Source organism: Topomyia yanbarensis, chromosome 1 (assembly GCF_030247195.1).
Source record: "Topomyia yanbarensis strain Yona2022 chromosome 1, ASM3024719v1, whole genome shotgun sequence".
Lineage (NCBI taxonomy): Eukaryota > Metazoa > Arthropoda > Insecta > Diptera > Culicidae > Topomyia > Topomyia yanbarensis.
Genome location: NC_080670.1, coordinates 172,379,061 through 172,392,554, shown reverse-complemented (window position 1 = coordinate 172,392,554; position 13,494 = coordinate 172,379,061).

Here is a 13,494-nt window from a genome sequence, read left to right as displayed (position 1 = left end):
GCTCCATTTTTTGACGAAATCATTCTGACTGTCTGAGATAATCGGACGTACGGCATTTTAAAATACATCATGCACCATTTTCTTGAAAACCTGTGGTAAGCTGCTTAAAATTAAAATGTGGCGAGGGTTCTCAACATAATTGGTGTTGCCAGATTTATAAACTGGCACGGTATTCGTAACCTATTTTTTTGTAAGATTATTTATTTGTTAAGTAAAATTTGATGGTCCTGGTTCTAGGACAGAATTCTGTTGAATCTGTAATATATCTCACCCCGACTAATTTTTATTGGTATCGGGGAGTTCTATTTCACGGCGATGGAGCATGCTATCGTCACTGCTTGTGTGTTGGATACTGCCGATTGCTTTGACTTGTTTCTTCGGTTTACGGAATACGGTCGTGAATCTATTTTCCTTGTGTCATGTCCTATCATTGGCAGTGCTGGTAGCTTTTTCTAATGCGCTGGAGGACGGTGTTGTTGATATAACTTTTGTTGAAAATTCAGCAGGTGTTTTTGGTTGAACAATCGTCTGTGGTGAAGTTACTGTATTTTTTGGGATAATTGTCTTTGTTTTGGGTACTCGCACACATGATTTTCCGTAGCGTGTTGTTTGTTGTCATAAGTGCAGTGTGGTCTGGGAATAAACAGTTCCCGCTTCCAGGGTAACGAAGGAAAAAATGAAATGTTTCAACCTCATTCTCACCACTCGAACCCCATTTAATACCTGGGAGAAAATTCTTTCTAGAAATTGGAAATCAAACTTTGACAGTATTATCTTGGCAGTGTTGTAACCGATTTAGTAATCCCTGCGAGTAAGAGCAACAGTTTCTTAAATTAGTTATTGGAAAGGCATTTCGAGTTCCTCTCATCAGAATTCGACATTAACTTAATGACAGGACTAAGCACGTTTCTTTGAGAAACATCACGCGTGACTACAAGTTTGCTCCGAAACAGAAATTGTGTTTGCGTTTTTCGAGCTAGCGTCGATCCAGCGCTATGAAAGAGGCACTACAAGTTGTTATTAGTAACCATTAAACATTCAACACTTTCGTCAATACATAATATTGACGATACTGCTTCAATATATAAATCCCATTTGAGTTGTACATCGTCAATCCAAATTTTCAATAACACGTTTAATACTTTGGTCAATGCTCTCCAGTATTAACAAATATATTGAACGTGTAAGGGCCGCTATTGACTGCTATGTCAAAATCGGTTACTAGTGGTATAAATGCATCTGCTCACATCTCTAGCCGTTGTCCGTTCGATTATAAAAGTAAATTTGACATGAGATTTTGACATTCGGATGCTTTTTAATGGTCCGGTTTAAAAATGTCCACCCCTGATCAGTCGTCGTTCACATGCCAAACGAGCAACATGTTGAATGTATTGTTCCGATTGTACAATAAGCGGAAAATTCTGTGAATCAAGGATGCCAAACAGCCAGATTTGTCTGCATTCTTTTAGATTTTTAAGCGTCGTCCAGACATACAGATTCGTTTTTGTCTGATCTAGATTCCAGATAATTTGTCCAGACTTATCAAGCCAGCATGAAGGTTATCAAAATAAGTTACAAGAATGCTTCATTAGTGCTCTAACCACTATTTAAGAATAGCTGCAAACAAAACATAACTAAGTATTTTTGCGAAAAGTCGACCAAATTCTCCGAATTTCCATCAGCTGAAAGTTTCAGCTGTCGAACTCAATTTATTGGAATCTCTATGCTGAAAACTATTATCTTACCAAGCATATTCCATTCGTAGAATGTACAATTTTAGTTCATAGATCCTCAAAAATAGGCCATTCAGACAATTCCAGGTTTTTACAAACAAATACTACAGATTTTCTGAAGAAACGCTTGGCATCCCTGCTGTGGGTTTTCGACAACATTCAGCGTTGCCAATGTTCCAGATTTATCTAGAATCTCCCAGGTTTTTTTCACATTCGAACAGGCATACGATCAAACCAGACATTTTGCCAGATTTTTGGAATTTTGCCAATTTTTTCCAGATTTTCTGAATTCTACGTTACACTTCTGGACAACGTAGTAGAATATTTCTGATGATCGATATTTTTTCAAAATTCATTAATATGATAGGAAATAAATGAGTACCGATTTATGGTATTTAAAATGATCATTTGAAAATATGTATCTTGTGTTTTAAACCTAATGTTAATCAGTCAGCAAGATATCATAGATAAAGCATTCGTTAATCAGCAAAAATTATTATTGAAATCTGAGCACTCTTAAAAAGTAGAGAAGTTTGACAAATATAACTCTATGTCGAATTCAGATAACTTTGAATTAAAATTCAAAATCGATTGAAGAACTTCAGCGACAATTTTTCGATTCCAGGATATTACAGATTGTTTCGTAAAATGTATCACATGTTCAAAATACTCATTCGTGGCCTTTTTCCAGTATATCAAATTTATGATAGACCAGAGGATCTTTAGCGAACTGTTTTTTTTTTCAATCAAAAGCAATATAAAAATTAAACTTACCACCAAATAGAAACTTTTTCCTGGCAACTCGGTTGAGCCTCAGATTTTTACTGAATGAAATGATGTTAAAAACTGTTGTGGTTATATTGTATAAAAACTCCCAGCAAGAGAAATGCGGAGGAAGAAAAACAACTTTGGCACCATATCTTCCGGTATTGTTTGCCAACACATCTAAAGCTACCAGGATAGGTTAGGCAGGTTGTTTTGTTGCTTTTGGTTGCTCTAGTGTAGATTTGAGAGTTACGAATCTGAATTACTATTTTTGTGGTTTAATATTTGGTTGCTGTGTGTAAATAGAGCTTTCGAAAATTTTCTGTATCCAATTACATCATGTCAGAAATGTCCTCCTGATACCGTTCAAAAGTTAAGCCGATGCAGAAAATTTTATTTTGCCTAATCGGACCAAAGTGTTTGTGTGACAGCGGTTTGGGCTTGTATCCGACCCAGCCCCGGGATCCAACATCCTTGAGTGGCACAAAGTGAAATATATTTTTTATATATTATTTATATTTTATGTCATCAGTTTAGTTTCGACTAAATGTTTACCGAGTCTCAGTTACCAAACGCCAGTTTTACCAAGACGCTTAGAGTCCTAAGGTGATTGGTCTTTAGCAATAACTAACTGAGGAAAATTTTCGGCAAGCTGTGTGGAGGAAAATATTACTCTTTGTATATCAACTGAAATCAAAGCAAATATATCTCAGGTTGGACTTAAATATGATAGGTTTACAAGTAAACAATGTTGCCAGTTGTCGTTTCAAAAACTCATTCGTTAGTTGGACCCAAAGAGAATAGTGAAAGAGACGAAGAGTGAAAATCAGTCAAAACGGTAACACTCCCTTTATGATGATTTCAACACTAGAATTTTGGCAACCGCTTCTACAGGCAGCACTTTAAATGACTCCTATTATATTTTGAAAACAAACCGTATGTCGATCGATGGATTTGTTTATCAAACGATGTGCATTTCGAAACAAAGAGATGAAATAATTCTAAAACTTATTTTACTCATACATATACTCTAGAATGCACCTTACAATCACGATTGAACTAAATTCTGACGAAAATTCAAATTTTTTTTTTGATAGAAGTACAATACTTATCTCCTCCAACTCAGGCATGAGTAATGTTTATTTACATTGCACGATTGGTCTGCTCAATAAGGTATTTTTGGCTTCACACTATTCGTCTCTTTCCCTATTCTCTTTGGTTGGACCCAAAGAGAATAGTGAAAGAGACGCAGAGTGAAAATCAGTCAAAACGGCAACACTCCCTTTACGATGATTTCAACACTAGAATTTGGCAACCGTTTCCAAAGGCAGCACTTTAAATGACTCCTATTATATTTTGAAAACAAACCTTTTGTCGATCGTTGGATTTGTTTATCAAACGATGTGCATTTTGAAACAAAGAGATGAAATAATTCTAAAGCTTGTTTTTACTCATACATAGACTCTAGAATGCACCTTACAATCACGATTGCACTAAATTCTGACGAAAATTCAAATTTCTTTTTTGATAGATTTACAATACTTATCTCCTCCAACTCAGGCATGAGTAATGTTTATTTACATTGCACGATTGGTCTGCTCAATAAGGTATTTTTGGCTTCACACTATTCGTCTCTTTCCCTATTCTCTTTGGTTGGACCGACTGATAAATGTCAAAAACTCTCCAAAGAAGACGTTAGTAGCGTAAAAGATTGTTAAATAGATTGTCAAAGTAAGTTTGACTTGAGGTTTTAGCATTTAGATGCTTTTAAGTTGGACAATGGTCCAACTAGCGGAGCTCCAACTAAAAAGCGATCCAGATAAAGGGTGTCCAACCAGCGAATCACGACGGTACACTGTGTAACCCTGTGTAAATTTAGCACTGGGTGGAAATATACCATTTTTTGGGCATACACTCCGCAGAGTGTATTTGTTTACATAAAATTTGCTCACCGCTCTTCGATACCTTTCACATTTAAATGTAAATTTTTGTTCATTTTCGCGTTTGTGAGCGGTTTTTTTTCGTGCAGATAGGTTAGAAAATTTTTGTTTTATGTTTGTGAATAAATAACATAGAGATAGGCTATCGCTCTCCTTTTGCTGGAAAATGTGCGCTTATAACGCTGCGCATCGGCGATGACAGATGTGATTAGGATGGTATGTGTTTGTTTTGGTCGAACGGAAGGCGGCCATCGGAGTGAAAGCGACGAACCACGGTTGTGATCAGACGCCCAGGAGATTTTTGACATTGAAAATGTCTTACTGCACTATCTGTGGCAGGGTGTCATTCTAAAATCTAAAATCAAACGATGTCACGTTTTTGCGTCACTATTTCGAACGCTAATAGCTTTGTTGTTTATGAACGGATTTCCGTCTGGTTATCATCAAACAATTCGGAATTAACTGAAATTATGTTTTATTGCTATAGTTTTTTTTGTATTTCAATAGTACACTATTGAAAAACAAGCAAAAATGAACAGATCTCGAAAACGTGAAAACTCCCATACATCAGTCAATCTATCCCCGGCAGAGCCGTCAATAGGGAGCAGGTTAGTGATTCAAACGAATACGAAAAGTTATAAATAAAGGTACCGCGTGCCTGTTTGAATCAGTTGTTGCTCTTTTGCCAGACAAGTAACATCGTGCCTATAGCGTCTCGTACGACAGATTTGAGCACCCAGCACACTACGCTTCTATGAATGACGTCATCATCGACTATTTAAAGAATATCATTCCTCGAGCGAGTTCATTCTCCCGTCGTACGTCGGGCCGTAAAGAACAGCAGTAGTAAACATGCATGTTGACAGTGCGCTGCAATGAGTGCTGCATTTGATCACTGCTGCCGCTGAGGGTGATCCGATGTAAATAGCGCGCGGCTGGAAGAGTTGGCAAATCTCAGTTGAAGCTGACTAATTGTTCCATTCTGCATGTTATTATTGTTAAATTAAAAGCCTTTTTAAGGGCTATAACAATAACAAACAATAAAGAACAAATTAGAATATTTCCAATTATTGACAGCGATAATACAATTGCGCAGTTTATATTCGTTTTTTGTTGCTTGCATACGCGCAAGCAAACTGAAATTTGCAACAATCTGTTATTTGTTTAAATTTATCCTTCCGAAACAATACAAAAATGTGCAGCTACTTAAAGTACATTTCCAGGCTGAAATTGGTGAAAATAAGAACTATAGCTGTATTAACCTAGATTAAGCAAATATTATATTTGAGCACACGAAGCTTATAGGTTTCATTTCGGAATTCATGGATTTTTGGACAATACAAAAAAGATGTTTCAATGAATTAATTTACTAAACTAGCCGGAATTTTATCTACTATAGGGCTGTTCACTAATCGAAATGTAATCCCCTGATAACTGTTATCTTGCAATTTACGTAAATTTTGTAAAATGTAACCAGAGCTTAAAAAATTGACATCCCTGCGTGAACTTGAAAGAGAACCGAAATTCAATTCCTGCCGCGATGAATGAAATGTTTGGTTCGTTTCCCTTGTCATTCATTCTCCCGACATAGCGCATTCGGGTTCGTATATGTTCGGTTTCAGAAGCAAACTAAATTATGTTTCTATGCTAACTTATTGAACGAAAATGCACTAGACATAGATTACGCAGCTCACTAATGCTCGTCCCACTATCCACATAATAACAAATGAATGCTTTGGTTGGTGAAGGAATTTATATTTTCTCTGCACTCAAACATTCGATTCTGCATGAAATTTCAGCCAGTTGGAAAGTTGAATGACCGAGGCGTTGAATCTGAATGTCAGCTTCGATAAGCAGAAATAGTTAACTGATTTTGAAATTTCGAAGCACTGAATGTAATATTGATGACACCACTAGAATTACTCGAAACTATAAATATGGGTGAGCTAAATAATTTCAGCATCACACTTGCTTCCGACAAATCAAAGAAAACACATCGCACTTGCTTCTCCTGTGCCGCAGAGACTCTTTCAGATTTCTATGTTTTTAAATTATTGTAATTTATCCGATTTCTGTGCATCTTTTGCAAAAAATTTTGTCAGTGGCAGTTTTCGTTATGCGAAGATGCTTGCAGTTACACTTTCTAAGTCAATTCAAACAATCATCTCAGTAATTGGTTTGTTATTAATTAACTCAAGTTTTTTACAATCATCATCAAAATTGGAAAAGATGCATGACTTCTTGAAGAAAGCTGTAATGCTTTTTGATTACAGGTTTGTTTTACCAAACAATTTCAATCAACGTTGTTCCACCTAAAGTTGAATGTTGTGCGGATAACGAAGACGTAATGTGTTTTCGAAAATGCTTTTTATTCAAACCGAATTGAGAGGATCAGAGCGAAGTTCCGAAAGCACTCGTTCTGAGTGCATAGAAAAGATAGAGGAGGTGCTGATGAGGCTTCTTAGATTAGCTGATTCTTTTTTCCTCCTCCGTGATTTCTGATTATCTATCATTTTAATCTACAACGAATAAAAAAAACAGATCGTGAGACTGCTATATACTGAAGACATAAAATCGAAGTTATTGGACTAATAGATTCAACCAGTCACAACATTTTAGTCGCAACAGTGTTGCGAACTCGCATGAACGGAACGAATTCCTCGCATGAAAGTGAAATTAAGTGCCAACGAAAATGATGATGCGTTAAAATGACACGAAAGCAAAAACTGTCGCCTCAGCTATATCATTCAGTAAATTGAAATATTTTTTTGCCTGGTACGCTTGAATGTGATGTCTAGTATTTATACTAAGAGTACAGAATGCACAGACCTAATACAGTAATTCAAATTGGGTACAATTCAAAAACCTGTCATTGAAATTTAAAATAGAGTTGCCAATATCGAGTATTACATATGAGTTTTGTTAAACGGGACAATCACTTGCGATGATGCGTTCACTTTTGGAGAGTTTTAGTACTCAGTCGTCTATTAAACTTCTTCCACAATTTTTTAAATAATTCATAAGTGAGCTCGGCTCAATGCTTTAGCCAATCGAAACAGTGGTTCTGTTATCTAGTCTATTCCCAACAATAAAAATAATAAAATGAGTTTTACTGGTTGTCCAACAGATCTCATGCAAGCTCTTAACCATTGCTCGTAGATACCTGTTTACGAAGCAGGGAAATATTTTTTCTCGCCAACTGCGTATAGGGGGTCGTTCATATCTATCTCACTATTGAACACTTCCGTTTCATAATCGTGGTTGCTGCCTTTATGTTCGCAAACATGCTTGCTTGTTGCCTTTATGATTGTGAGTTTCCTCAATGATTGTGCTGGCTGTAGATTTTGAGATATTGACGCAGCGTTTGCCGTTATCAATATTTCTTGAACATGTGCCACATATTTGGTAATTGTTTATGTTCAGAAGTAAATAGATTGTAATGTGACGTTTTTCACAGAACTGCAACGTACTAGTTTGCCTATAACTATGTGTAATTGTACTATCGTATTATGTTTTGTACTGCATTTCTCCCATATATGCTATGCATCTGCAAGTAATAGATATCCGATAGGGGGTGGGCGTAGCGTATTGGTAAATCGATTGCCTTGTACGCAGCGCACCTGGATTCGGGTCCCGACCCCGCACATAGGGTTAGAAATTTTTCATAAGAGATTTTTCTAACCCAAAGAGGCGAATGACCTTAAGGTTAAAACCTCTATAATCGAAATAAAAAAAAAAGAAAAAAGATATCCGATCTTGTAACCGAACATTGATTCTCTCGCCGTTCATTTATATGAAGATCTTAATTACAGCAATGTCACACACAACCATTAAAATTTAATTGCTTTAAATCGTTCAAAATCAATGATTTCGTCTGATCCAATTTGTTGAACGCTGTGAGCGCAGAATACCTGAGGTGGTAGAACTCAATAAAGGGTGGCTATCGTAAGTATAGCCTTCATTTTCACCTTCAGAAAATGTTCCTCATCACAAATACTCGGTCTTATGCGAATCACCACTAATCACAGAATTTGGCTTGTGCACTACTTCTTGCTTCTGCCACTCACTCCTCTCGACAGATTACTAGGGCATAGTATAGTAGAAGTTTCCTTTGTTCTTCAGACAAGGAACACAATATAAAAGTAACTTTATTTGTCGTTAGCTTCACACCGGCTGGGACAGAAGCATAAACCACACTAAATTTCGTGACCATTGATTTTGGTTGTTGGAAACAGCAATCTTCTAACTTTATCTCCAACCAAACGAGCTACAAGCTAAAGTCGCTGATAATAATGTTTTTGAAATTTATTTTCAAAGCATTTCCGGGGGGGCTTTACTGGCGACAAGACTTTTATATAGAAGTAGCATTTTACATTTACATACCCGCCCACAAAGTTGAGATCGATTGTGTAGTTATCGATTTGAACTTGGTATGCGTGGATCTACTGAAGTACGGAATTGGCTATTTCAAAGACCCCTTGCTCCAGTGAGCGAAGATTTTGAATAGCAATCACTCCGGACGAGACAAAATGTCTCTTCAAAACTAGTCTCGGGTGACCTTTGGCGGGACTGCTTTGCGTCTTCTTCGACAAGGATCGTCTGCATGATCGATTTTTCGTGCCGCGCGTCATGCATGCAGTATTGCACTAATTACAAGCAAATGGGTCTTCGCAGAAATATTTTTTTTTCTCTTGAAAGGTCGTCAATATACCAGCAAGAAGAAGCTCTGCCGCAAATGCGAAGCAAACAGCACAAGTAGTTTCCAACGCTTGTAGGAACACCGAAAATCTCATGTGATGTTTCAACCAGAGATTCAGCGTAGTGCAGGATTGGATCTAGGTTCGGAGTCGGCAACTTTGTGATATAGCGGGACTCCTGCCGGCATCGAAGAAAGTTCAATTTTCGCGGTACGGTATGGAATTATTTTGCGGATTATAATTAATCTATGATCTATGCTACAGCTTTCAAAAGGTGGCCTGGTTTACTGCCCATGAGCACATTTCCGTTCCCCTTGTTTCTCTGAGCGGAAAAAGTTTGCAATAATTTTCGCTAATTATTTTTGTTGAAATTTGAAATCTTTGTCTAGTTCGTTGTTCATTCTCGACTAACAGGACCGTAGCGTAGTCTTCTGGTGCATTTGGTAGAGTCTCAGTTACGCATTTTATTGCTGTCTACTTTGCTTTCTTTTTCAGTTCGACTTTCGAACAATATTTTTTTGTTTACCGGGGAATGATACTCCTATCCTGACTTATTTTATGTCTCAATCTCCATTATTTTTTAAAGTAGACCATGATTTTAGCACCTCACTAATGTTGGCGCTCTTGGCGGGGGCCAACCGCACGTTACGACTCTGCGAAGAACACATCTGCTTAAAATATTCGTACGCCTTCCGCGCAGCACTAAATTTTAGTCAACAGCATCAACTACCGCAGGAATTCCAACCATTCCTGGCTTATGCCATTCCCTCTGGACATCCTGATCGCAACGTGCGGCTGTCTGGCAGCGCACGGCTCACGGTAGGGGGGGGATGGTTGGAGCGGAGCAACCCTATCGGAGGAATATTCATGGCTCATTCAATTGAAAGCGTAATTTCGAACACAAATTATATTGTCATTTTATGCAAAAAAGGGTGTTCCACACAGAGGGGGAGAACGAGTGCATCGGGCCAACATTACATTCAAAATGCATGGCGCGCAAAAACAAAACAAAAAAGATGGAAGCAAGTTGCAGAAACATTGAAAAGGAACTGCATTCGAAGTGTTTATTCCATTCGCATCAAAGTGAAGTGGTTTTGTTGCACCAATCTTCATCCTCCATCCGTTGTGTAGGGTACCTATACCGCTCTATGTTACGGCTCATTCGGCATCGGATTGCTGCTGGGCTGTGGTCCATAAGCTGATGGTGAAGGGGGGGTCCGGGATGAAGTGGTGAATGTGTTTGCAAAAAGATGAGAGTCCCCTCTGTGCGGGGCGCTTTTATTGTGTTGAATTCTCGATTTGAATTTACATAATGAGGGTGCAATGCAATGTGGAGTGGAAAATTGATAACGTGGAACGGTCTCCGGGAGAGCGTTGGTGGCGTGGAGACGGGGGGGGCTCTGGTATTGGAATTGCCATCTCTTCGGATAAGGGGCTGCGGTACACGGAGAATCAACATAAGTGAAGCGTTTTCCTCCAATCAGCTGAAATGAGTCTGTATTACTGTGTGGCAATGAGTGTCGGTGTTTGTGTGTGTGTATGACAGTTCATGCCTTCAGAATGGTGCAACACAAATGAAAAGGGTTCTGGTTCATCAAACTGAGCGCAAACAATGTCAAGTATTTGCAATCAGTCTTTCTTCTATCGCTGGTCATGGTTTTTCGTTCGCATTGTGGTGGGAACAATGTTCGCATTGCGAAGTGAAAATGGCGGCACTAATTTTATAGAAAATAAAATGCGCATCTGTCACTCAACGCCATCACTTGTTAGGGCTTGGAGTCGGCCATAAGTTTTAGTGAAACCATCATGACCCTGTCTTCGCATAATTGAAAATGTTAGGGAAATGTACGTTTTCACGTTTTGTGGCGTGGCCATTTTTGGAGCTAGCGTCAATCCGGTGCCACCTTAGTCCTGTCACTATGTTAGTGTCGGATTCTGATGAGCCGAAGTCGAAACGCAAATTCCATACCTTATTTAAAATATCAATTTCTAATGGCGTTTTTATTGGACCCCACAATTGATTTCTTTTTGTTGCGTCCATGGCAACTCCCAACAGAAATGCCCTTGCACAAATCAGTGCTATTGGCATGATCCTTTACATTTAGAGATCAGAAGTGTACTCAATCAATTATTTTATTATTATAGTTGTCTAGAGTTGCTGCCCACCTCCTTCGCATTCCAATATAATTTGCAATACTGAAATCATTGACCACGACTACCTCCCTCAATACAGTTTAGGATCTACCCCTTCAGAAATAATGTATGAACTGACAAGACGCAACTGACGTCCGCTCATTGATGATCATGACGAGTGCGCAGCAAGGTAGGATAAGTCAACATAACTCGTCGGACAAATCGTATCGGATTACGCCGATAATTCCCATGTGACCGCAATCGATCGCTGATATCTGAGCATGCAGCGAGTTGACAGCTCCTCGACCGTTCGTGGTGCGCCTTTTTCATACTAACCGCTAACAACTAATGACACTCGTCAGGGTAATAACTTTGATAAAGCTAGCGAAATAAATAATCACAGTTGGATGCACGCCACAACACGCACCCATCGGGGACCAACGGGACCGGGACCAGGACGGCGAATGACCCCATTGATTTTCTTTCCTCTGCGCCCGCCGTAATGATGCCAATTCCCAGCCTGGTGGCAAACGCATTACTGGTGCGTTCCTCCTCCGTGCCATCCTGGCGGCATTTGTATTTATATCAACCGCGTCGATGGAAGGGATGAAATATCGAATCAATTGCGGCGGGATGCAGCTGTGCTGCGCTCGTATTTGCCTTCGTGTGGATTATAAGCCAATAATTGCTTTTGGAGTATCCTTTTAATCGAGTGCTGATCGGGGCAAAGATGATGGAGGAGATTCTGGCTCATTGACCGTTCGGATCGGACGTTGGAAGTACCAGCGCCGCCGGTTTGAAAGTTGCCTTTATTACTTCTCTTGATTGATATATTGTAATTTTAGATGCAATATCACAGTATTCGAGTTGTGTTTACTGTTTCGTCGCAAACACTAGGAAACGTACTTCGCAATACTCATAACAACAAAATGGAGGAATGTGTGTAAGAAACAAACACAGAGACATGAAAAATTTAATTTTCCTGGCGAGGATTAATTTCAACCCAAGGGTGTTACGATCAAAAATTTCTCAACCTCAACTTGACATTTGCTCTTCAATTGGGAAAACGTTATCGAAACAAGAGCAGCAACAGAGAAAAATTTTGCTGCAGCAACAGAGAAAAACTGCGCAACGCGAAAATCCCGACACGTCAGAACTCCGCTCAATAGAAAATAATTGTCAATAGTCAAAGTGCCAAAGGAGACTGTGCCAAACTTGATAACAGGAGCCAAATGAAAGGCTTGGCAATACGAATTCGCTAAAAAGAAAGCTTAAGTGATTATGTTTTCTTCATTCCGTACGAATTCAACTTTCAACAGAAACATGATTTGAATTTTCAATAAAAATTTGACCGATTTACGCACATTGTCGTTTGACCAATTTTTTATCGCAACACCTTTTAAAAACAACTAGGCACATTTGATCACAAATAAACCAGTTTTCATTGCGAAAAAAAAATTTTCAATTGCGGAATAACGTTCAACAAGTCTAAACCTAAACAAGTGCGATGCCCTCCAAGTAACAAGCATCAATTCAAGATCTCTATTGAAATATATTCACTTAAAGTTGAACTCTATTATATATCTTATTTGTGGAAACAAATTAGATAAAAACTATTTTTCCTCCACTCAGAAGAAAATTATTTTAAGCCACATTTGCGCGTTAAGGGCACAAAGCCTAAATTAGTTAACCTCCAATCCTGCGTGATGTCCCGCAAGAAAAGCGTCAATGTGGCGCTAGCTTAATTCTGTCACTATGTTAGTGTCGGATGCTGATGAGAGAAACTTGAAACGCTCCTCCAATAACTAATTTAAAGTTGAAATTAGCTTGTGTTTACGCACATTCAAACGTCTGTAGAACTGTCGGATTTTATGACGAGGGAAAACTGTTCGGTTCGCGGTATAGTAAACTCTTAGTCACATTAACTAAATTCACTAGGTTTATTCAGTAGGATTGAGTACTTATTGTAAGTCCAAACTGTTCAGTATTAAACGAGAGTATAATTGGACTGTAATTCACTGTAGGATTGTAAAGACTATTTCTAGTGGTACTACTAAGACTAAGTAACTATGTATGCCAACTGACTGTTCTGGTAGTAGTTTGAACTATATATAGGTTGCGACAACCATTAGATGAACACAACTGTTCTATTCAGGAAGTGAGTATCTTCTAGAAAACTGACTGCAGTATGAGTGGTGAACGCAACAAATGATTCCGTAACGCCTA